Below are 10000 nucleotides of genomic sequence, written 5' to 3'. Positions count from 1 at the left end.
ATAGTCCATGACAAAAGCTGACCCCAAACACACCGAGCTACGTGGCTCATGATTGAAATCAAAGGAAAACACTGAAATCAACAACTAGACCTATAACTTCATTACCTTCGAAATTTTGAAGAAGGGCCACTTATTAATCATTGGTGACCCAATAGGTGCTATTTGAGAGAGAGGAGAGAGAGAGAGAGAGAGAGAGAGAGAGATGAGAGAGAGAGAGAGAGGAGAGAGAGAGAGAGAGATGAATTGCTTATGAAAATGCAAACGAAGCATATTTCCGTGTTATGAAGATTAATATGAATAGTCAGTTCCAATATTATTCAAGAATTTTTTTTTTATAGAAATAGAATAGGAAATTTCAAATAAAAAGTTATGATAAAGTCTTTGGATGAATTAGTTTCTAAATAATATTAGATTACATTTCTTAAAAGAATAGAAAAGTTATCTCTCTTCATCGCATTTCTTTGACTGGTAATTTCCCTCTTCCTCACATTCGAACCATCCTAACGATGTCTAGGATGTTTAACGTCAGCCATCTTTCAGGGCAAGAGGGGCATAATCTCTCCAAGTCAGGTCTGACCAGGCGACACCGGTTTTGTTGCTGGGTGTACATTCAAGCAAGAGAACTTTACCCCCACAAAAGTGAAAGACTCTAGTACAGAGACTAGGGCACTACGCAAGGCGAGAAAACAATGGTTTAATTTTGGAAACGTCATTCTCCAATACGTTTTCCATGACGAGGCATTCATGTACTAAGCTTTTAATTGCAAATAGAGTTCATAATTGGATGATGAATTAAAAACTTCAAATTTCAGTATCGCCTTTTTCATTGCTCATGAAATTCGGCGGATCTTAATTAATATTCACGTGGTAGAAAGTAATAAATTGTGAGCTGATAAAGTGATGAAAAAAGAAAATTTTGTATCAATTTTATTTTCGTTTTTACTGAAATTTGTCTAAGAGGTGAACTACTTTTGAGTAACAATAGCAAAAAATACTATCAAATTAATAATAACTATACACGGAAATATACATACATACATATATTCACACACACACACACACACACACACATATATATATATATATATATATATATATATATATATATATATATATATATATATATATATATATATAACGGATTTTGAGTGAAGCGAAAAATCTATTTTTGGGTGAGATGGCCATGTCGTCCTGATGGAAGTTCCTATAGGGTAGCTTCCTAGGGTATATTACAACTACGGCGATATTCCCAGAGAATTTACCTTAAGGTACCAGAATTCTAACTCCTGAAGCGAGTATCCCTCGTGAAAGGGATATCGCGACATATCAGAGGACGTATTCTAGACACGTCACATGGCAATCTACATCCTGGACAGAGATTTCGTCTCGTAGGAGGTGATTGACGAGATACGAATTCGGGAAAGAAAAAGGGGAGCCGCTCCCAAGGCTTCCCTATCCCCCGATTCGTATGCGTGCCTGGCGCCATCTGTATTCCTTGTAGCGTACATGAGGTGCTACAGATACTGTATGTAGGGAGGGGTCCTACAGCCCTTTCTTAGAAAGGCAAGGGCGGGTCCATCAGGACGACATGGCCATCTCACCCAAAAATAGATTTTTTGCTTCGCTCAAAATCCGTTTTTTGGCTCAAGCCATGTCGTCCTGATGGGAAGTATACCAGAGCATTACTGTATCTGTGGATTCTCAGAACGTGCCGTACTCCCCGGAGGTAATTTTTTCCCGGTCGACTAGACCTAGAGACCTAAGATGTTACCGTTATACATCTTTTCAACTAACTATAAACTATGTTAGAGCTTCCTGCCCCCTACAGGGAAGAGTCCTACTAGACTCTGGAAAAGTCTCGAAGAGTACATATATCTATGTATGAATACCAGGCAAGCTAATATAGTGGTCTCGCCCTATATTAAGTAAAGCATAGTTTGTAAAGGACCACTGCGTCAATATGAAATATCGACCAGTTTTCCGCACAATACTTGTATTGGACAAATGTTTTATATCTGCATAGGAGGAAAACCAATGCAAAATAGCTTGCATAAAGGAACAATTCTATTAGAATTATCCCAGATAAGGTACATAGAATGAATGCTCAATTATACCAATAAATTGACACAGGTGAAGGAGACGCAAGGTTCTCAAGAACCAGATTATTGACAGGCAATAAATAGACAGGTTAACCACAATTTTATATATATATATATATATATATATATATATATATATATATATATATATATATATATATATATATATATATATATATATATATATATATATATATATATATATATATATATATATATAAGAAGAGGATAACCCAAAACTATAAGCATAAGTATGATAGTAAACAGAGCTTGTTTGTCTGAAAGAAAAAAACATTAGATGCCACTTTTAAGATACCGAGGTATCAAAGTCATAAAAGCCTGTATTACAAATCAATGACATTAGCGTTAGAAACGCTCGGCACACATGTCTGCACTTATGCTAGGTTCACCTTCGGAAATGGAACAGTCTGGATGGGCAACACAGTGCCCCTCACTTAGTTTGTAGTACAGTATGTAACTACACACTCACCCTGGAATTAATTGTCCCAATTAAGACCACTGTTCCTCGCAGAGTTAAACAGTAGGGTTAACACCGCGACCCACTGCTACCACAGATCTCTTTTAGTTCCTCTACTTGCTTCGCATAGTGGCGAAAGAACACTCTGGAAGACTTCCAGCCAGTGTATGAACGGAGATGTTCAAAATCCATACAATTAAAGAAATTTAAGAATGAGGCAACTTTCCTCGGATCGTGACCTGCGGGTGTATTGTCAGGATCCGCTCTGCGAATAAAATATGTGATTTTTCACTCTGAGTTGATTCAGAGATAAATTTGAGCCTGATGTTTCTCCTGAATAGTTGACCACCCTTGAAGTCTGAAGTTCTATGAAGATAGACTTTTAGGCATTCTACTGGACATAGAGATGCATCTTCTTTCAGAGGGCAGATTCTCCAGGGACCCCACCTGTTGGTGGGTAACTCATTCTTGGCGAGGAAACGTAGGATCCGGAAACAGGTTCAGTTCTTCCCCATCCAGGAAACTGAACACGACCTGCCTCTCTCGAGAGGCTACAATCTCACTAACCCTGGCCACAGACGCGAGTGCAAAATATGAAAATAACTTTTTGTGTTAAATCCTTTAACGCACACTCTTCATTGCTCAACAGAGAAGCGAAATGAAGAACTTGTCTAAAGACCATGAAATGGGCTTTGGAGGTGCTGAAGGTCCTGAGCCTAGCACAGGCTTTCGGGACTTTATTAAAGATCTTGTTACCTAGGTCGACCTGGAAGGCATATAGAATGGGTTTTGTCAAAGCAGACTTACACGCTGAAATCGTGTTCGCTGCCAACCCTTGACCATGGAGGTGGGGAAAAAAGATAAGCAGAAGTCTGTCAAGATCTCCTGCGGAATCATCGCCTTGACAAAAGGCCACCCATTTTTCTCCAAGATGACTCATATTGCCTTCTAGTAGATTTGCACTTATATTCCTCAAGGAAGTCTATACTGGCTTTCGAAATCCCGAAACGCTTTCTCACCGCTAGGGGAGATAAAATCATGAGCTGCAGGGTCCGGGTTTTCTGTAATGAAGCGCAGACAGTTGACTTCTGGGCTCGCTGGGTCAGAACTGGATCTGGTAGTGGTACAAACTTCAGCTACAGTTCCAATGCCAGGAGGAACCACACGCTGTTCGGGCCCACTTGTGGGCCACTATTGCCGCTACCCTTTGAAGGATCTCAGTTTGTTGAGGACCCTCAACAGAAGGTTGTGAGGAGGGAACATAAATCTTGGACCATCTGTTCCAGTCGAGGGACATCGCGTCCACTGCTTCCGCTAAGGGGTCCTCGTACAGGGCACGTACAGGGGCAACTTCTTGTTGTCTTTCGTCGCAAAGAGGTCTATCTGCAGTTCTGGGACTGATTCAGAATGAAGGAAAATGATCCTGCGTCTAAGGACCATTCCGACTCTATCGGTGTGAACCTGGATAGAGCGTCCGCTGTCACATTGCGGACTCCTGGAAGGTGAACTGCCGACAGGTACCACTTCTTCTTTTCCGCCAATCGGAAGACGGCCAACATCACCCGGTTGAGAGGTGGTGACCTCGATCCTTGTCGATTCAATTATCTCACAACTACCTCGCTGCCAATCACCACCTTATTTGGATCGAATGACGCAGGGAGACTTTCTTTAAGGTAAGGAGCACTGCCCTAGCTTCTAGAAAGTTTTATGTGAAAGGTCTTGAATAGCCTGGACCAAGTCCCCTGGACTTTTTTCCGATGAGAGTGACCTCCCCATCCCTCCTTCGAGGCGTCTGAGTGAATCGTCACCGACGGGGGAGGTGGCTGAAGAAGAACCTGACTTCTTTAGATGTCTGGCTTGGGACCAAGGCCTGAGAAGAGTACTTAGCCGAAGCGGCTGGTCTTCTCATATCTCTTCACGCGTTTGATGCATAACTTCTCCAAACTCCGATTGCATCCTTTAGCTGTGCTCTTAGCACTGGGTCTGTCACCGAAGCAAAACTGGAGAGAGCGCAGTACTCTCTCCTGCTCGTGTCTTGATATCCTTTCAGAATCTTGAAGTCTCTTGACAGAACCCGCTATCTCCTTCCTTTTCTTCGCCGAGGTGGAGAAACGGTGTGACAAAAGGTCCCAGTGAATTCTCAGCCACTGGAACTTTTGAGATGGAGAAAGTCGAGACTTTTTCTGTTGATCTTGAAGCCTAGGTACTCTAGGAACTGGATCACTTGACTGGAAGCTTGCAAGCATTCTGTCTCGGATGCTGCCCACACCAACCAGTCGTCCAGGTAAGCTACTACCTGAATTCCCTTTAGGCGAAATTGTTTGAGAGCTACGCTCGCAAGCTTCGTAAAAATCCTTGGGGCTATGTTTAGCCCGAATGGCATGGCTCCGAAGGCGTATAGTCTTCGTTGTAGCCTGAACCCTAGGTAGGGGGAGAGTCGATGGCTAATTGGAATGTGCCAGTAGGCGTCTGACAAGTCTATAGAGACGGAATATGCCCTCTTGGGCAGTAAGGTCCTTATGTGTTGCAGTGTTAGCATTTTGAATTTGCAATTCACTATGAACTTGTTAAGTGGCGACAAGTCCAGAATGACTCTGAGCTTTTCCGAGTCTTTCTTGGGAACACAAAACAGCCTCCCTTAGAAATTGATGGGCTTCACCCTTTTTCTCCAACAGTTCTTGAACGTACTCCTCCATAACGGGAGTGGAGTGTTGGAAAAACCGAAGGCACGGGGGTGGAGTGCTGTACCAGCTCCCGCCCAGTCCATTCTTGAGTAGGCTGTGGGCCCAGGGATCGAAGGTCCACCGATCCCGAAATTTCAGAAGTCTCCCTCCTACCGGTATCACCTCGCTTGGACTGCCGTCCTGAGGTCTTGCCTTCCTGACCATGACCACCCCTGAATCCCCTTCCCCTTGAGAGGCGTCTAGACGAGCCTCTGGCTGCTCCTCTAGGCTTTGCTCGAAAGGAAGTAGACTGCCCTTCGAACGCTGGGGTGAATGCCGTGGACTGTGTCAACACGGCCTGGGGTACCCACTGAAAGGTGGTCGGGGTTTGTGCCACGATCTGGGGCAATGGCAATTGCAGTTGCTGTTGCTGTCTAAGAGGCTTGGCTGGCCGAGACGGTAGCCTAGTCCTCATAGTCTTCTTCTTTGGTTGAGAACTCTCATCCGGGGGAAGACTTTCTTTTGATAGCCAGGCCCCACTTCTGGAGAAGGTTTCTATTCTCCAAGGCGGCTTTATCAACAGCTTCTTTGACCAAGTCGGTAGGGAAAAAGGTCTTTTCCCCAAATGTTGGAGGAGATTAGTTTCTTTAGCTCGTGCCTGACCGTAGCCGAGGTAAACACGAACTCCCTACAAGCTCTCCTTGCCTTGACGAAGCCATAAAGGTCCTTCGTCACTGTGGCCAGATGAGGCTTGGCCACTACCATGAACATTTCATGGACCTTGGGGTCACTTGCCATCGTCTCGAGAGTAGTCTGAAGAGACATTGAGGCAGTCAGTCTTTCTTTTGTATCGAACTCACTTCGCAAAAGAAAGTCAGACAGCTTAGGGGGGGTCCTTGCCGAACTGACGTCCGGCAATATCAGCCTCCAACTTTCCCACTAAGAACGTAAGATGGACGTTCTTCCAGTCTTTGTGGTCCATAGGCAGGGCCAGCGACAAGGGTTTACACTCCTCTAGGGAGGGGCAAGACTTGCCGGCCTCGATTGCTTTTAGAACAGCCAGAAACCTTTTCTGTAAAAAGGGGAAGGCTCTAGTAGGCGAGGACACAAAGGAAGGGAGCTTCCTATTCAATGCAGCTACCTTTGAGTTAGAGAAGCCCCTCTCTTTCATCGAGGATGAAAGTAGAGCTTGAGCCTTAGCATGGTCCATCACTATGACCTCCTTCGGCTCTGTCTCCTCCTTTGAAGCTGGTTCCTTCCTCAGCCGGACATAACAGTCCGGATATGATGCCTTGCTGGGCCAGAATTCCACCCTCCAGGGGAATTGAGCCCAGCTTATCCGAGATGACGATCTTTCCAGTTGTCATCGGCATGTGCTCAGCATACCTCCATGGGTTAGCATCTGAGCACAAGGGAAGGTCTTTCACATTGAGCTTTTTCTGGGGGCCCATGTGATTCTGCAAGGCACTGCATTCGCAGTTCCATTGCGGCCGCCTTCTCCTGATTCTCCTTCTGCATTTGTTGGATCATTCCAACATTAGAAGAGAGGGCCTGTCCCAGCTCTACTGGGAGACCGGCCGATGTAGAGGGGCTTGAACTTCATCCTGGGCTTCTGCCAGGAGGTCTTCCTCCTGACAACCGTCCACATCAGACATCCTGTCATCTAGCTGGATGTCTTGCATCGCGACCGCGACTTCAGCATCCACCTGGATCTGAACTTAGGGGATCTCCTCTTGAGGCTTGGGAATCACTGCATCAGCTGATGCCTTAGGGAAAGGATACGCCCTCATCTTCTCACTTGGAAGATAAGGGCCAGAAGTGTTCTTTCGGAAGCCCCTTACCCAGGTACGAAGCTTCTTCCTAGCTATTTAATTGTCTCATTAATCAGGTTAGTGCACACAGTACATACCTGAGGGTCCCAATACCGGAGATCATCCTTGGAGACAACGTATGCTGCGTGTCTCCTACAAAACTCATGTCCGCAGAGGTTCTTGATGCTGACATTGCAGAAAGCACTTCACCACTTCGGAGTGTCCTTCTGTAAAGAGAAGAAATTTCCATGAGTATCAAGTGAACTATGTATCACTGGATATGCATAGTATAGCATAAAAATTCAGAAAGGAAAGACACACACTTGTGTTTCCCTCACAACCCATTGTTGCAGCCTTCCAGATAATAAAATCAAAAATGGTTTATCTCTTCTAGAGTAACCAATGCAAGGTTTCCAGAGGAAACAGGTGGAGCTCACACCTAAGCAATGATTTTAAAATCCTGGATAATAGACAGGGAAGAACTCAGCTTCCTATCTGAGGGCAACAGCAACGGGGTGTGCAAGAAAACACAATAGTGTTAGAAGATACAGTGCTGTACCAAAACCCTTACTATAGTTTTCTTCTTACTGTATATGCTATACAGAAGAATACTAGTACAGTATAGGGGGATGTGTGCCGGCCTGCCTTTGCCGGCCGGCACACACCACAACTAGCTTTAAAGTATACTACTTAACAGCTATAGGGCGGCAGCACTCTGGTTCAAATGCCTGTGCTGGTCGGCAGCAACTGCCGGCCGGTAACAGCCAGTGTTGTCCGGCAATGGCTGCCGGCCAGCAACTACACAAGGTAGTACCCAGCTGCCGGCCACACTCTTGGTGACCGGCAGACAAGGACTGACATAAGCCGGCCGGCAAAGGTACAAGACCGATGCCAGCCAGCGCAAAAGAACCAGAAGACTACACCTGCCCGGCTGCCGGCCTCATAAGCCGGCAGCCGGCCTCATAGGCCGGCAGCCGGGACAGGTACAGCACTAGAAGAAAATAGAATGGATGCCGGGATAAGAGTGTACACAACCTCCAAGCCCGGCAACCGAAAGAGTGCATATAAGGAAGGGGAGAAACTAATTCAGGCTTCCTTGACCAATGCCGTCCGGCTCTGCCGGCAGCCATGGATGAGGGACCAAGAGAGGTCCGGGCAGCACTCGAAAACATAAGACCCTTGCCGGCCAGCAGCTCTGCCGGCTGGCAATGGGCTGAGTCATTTCCACATCCCAACTTATACTAGGTCCAGAAGTAGAACGACGTACAGTACAGTAAGACCCCTGCCGGCCAGCTCTGCCGGCCGGCAAGGTACAGTACAGTAATGGCTAGGCCATTACGGAGATAGAGGGAGAAGGGACAAGAGGGTCCTGCCAACCTTGCTTTAGTGACAGATCACCCGCAGCCAAGAAACTTATCTTAGCCTAAGGGAGATCTAAGGGGAAAGGCCAGCAATACTTGCCAGCTCCCAGAGCACCAAAGCAAGGAAGGCGTTGCTACTCCCAAAGGAAGAACTTATCCTCCCCCGAGAACAGCAACAGGACTAGTCTGGTAGATCACAAAAGAAGGAATCATAACTACAGAAACCTTCGGTAGTGACCTAAGGGAGCTAAGCTCCCTTTGTATGTGTTAGGTCAGCGAGGGGGACTCTGCCCCAAGCCAGAAAACACGGACTCAGACTAAAAACTCTGTTGTTCTGTCCCTCTTGAACCATAACTACAGGAACAGGAAGGTACAGTAACACCCTAGTATAGTTTTATCGAAAATAAATTCGGAAAAAACCACTTAGGGATAAGCCCAAGGCTTAAACAGAGGGAAAGGGATTGCATACCTTCTCCGAAGAAAAGAAAGCAACCGGGGAGTATGATAAAGTATACTAAGGCTCCATAAGCAATTAGCCTAGGCACCAAGAGAATCGATTACCTAATTCACCGAAACTCACACGTATACAATCTTGGAAATATTCCACACAGTCTAAAATGTATAAAATATTGCCTAAAGCTTCAATAAAATTTTAATTACACTCGGAAAAACCAAAATCATGCATGAAGTACTAGGACCAAACGACTAGGCTACATGGCCTAGCGTAGGCCAGAATGGCGAATACTTCGCCAAATAATACTAAGCACGAAAGGAAATCCTATGTAAAGCTAAATAGCTAAAATTTATTAAAGCAAAACAACCAGGAATGTCGCTCTGACTAACTAATTTATACCTAGCGAGCGACAGTGTCCAGGACACCTCTGGTAGGCTACGGCTCTTGTATCAAAGATTAATCCTATTAATCACTCAAAATTTTACCAAGAGCCTACATTTATACATAACAGACACTATACTCAACTTATCAGAGGCCAACTAAGACGGAGAAGCCATGAAAAGCCGAATAAATCCAAGATTTGCGAGAAAAACAGGAAAAAACACCGAGTTGTTAAGCTACGCAAAAAGGAATACAGATGGCACCAGGATTGGCGCCAGGCACGCATACGAATCGGGGGATAGGGAAGCCTTGGGAGCGGCTCCCCTTTTTCTTTCCCGAATTCGTATCTCGTCAATCACCTCCTACGAGACGAAATCTCTGTCCAGGATGTAGATTGCCATGTGACGTGTCTAGAATACGTCCTCTGATATGTCGCGATATCCCTTTCACGAGGGATACTCGCTCCAGGAGTTAGAATTCTGGTACCTTAAGGTAAATTCTCTGGGAATATCGCCGTAGTTGTAATATACCCTAGGAAGCTACCCTATAGGAACTTCCATCAGGACGACATGGATTGAGCCCAAAAATATATATATACATATATATATATATATATATATATATATATATATATATATATATATATATATATATATATATATATATACATATATATATATGTGTGTGTGTGTGTGTGTGTGTATGTATAAATGTATGTATATGGAATACTTTTCCACTTGCTCCTCTAGTTTG

The sequence above is a fragment of the Palaemon carinicauda genome, chromosome 7, assembly GCF_036898095.1.
Source record: "Palaemon carinicauda isolate YSFRI2023 chromosome 7, ASM3689809v2, whole genome shotgun sequence".
Classification (NCBI taxonomy): domain Eukaryota; kingdom Metazoa; phylum Arthropoda; class Malacostraca; order Decapoda; family Palaemonidae; genus Palaemon; species Palaemon carinicauda.
The sequence above is the reverse complement of the archived record's forward strand: the minus strand, read 5'-3'. Positions refer to the sequence as shown.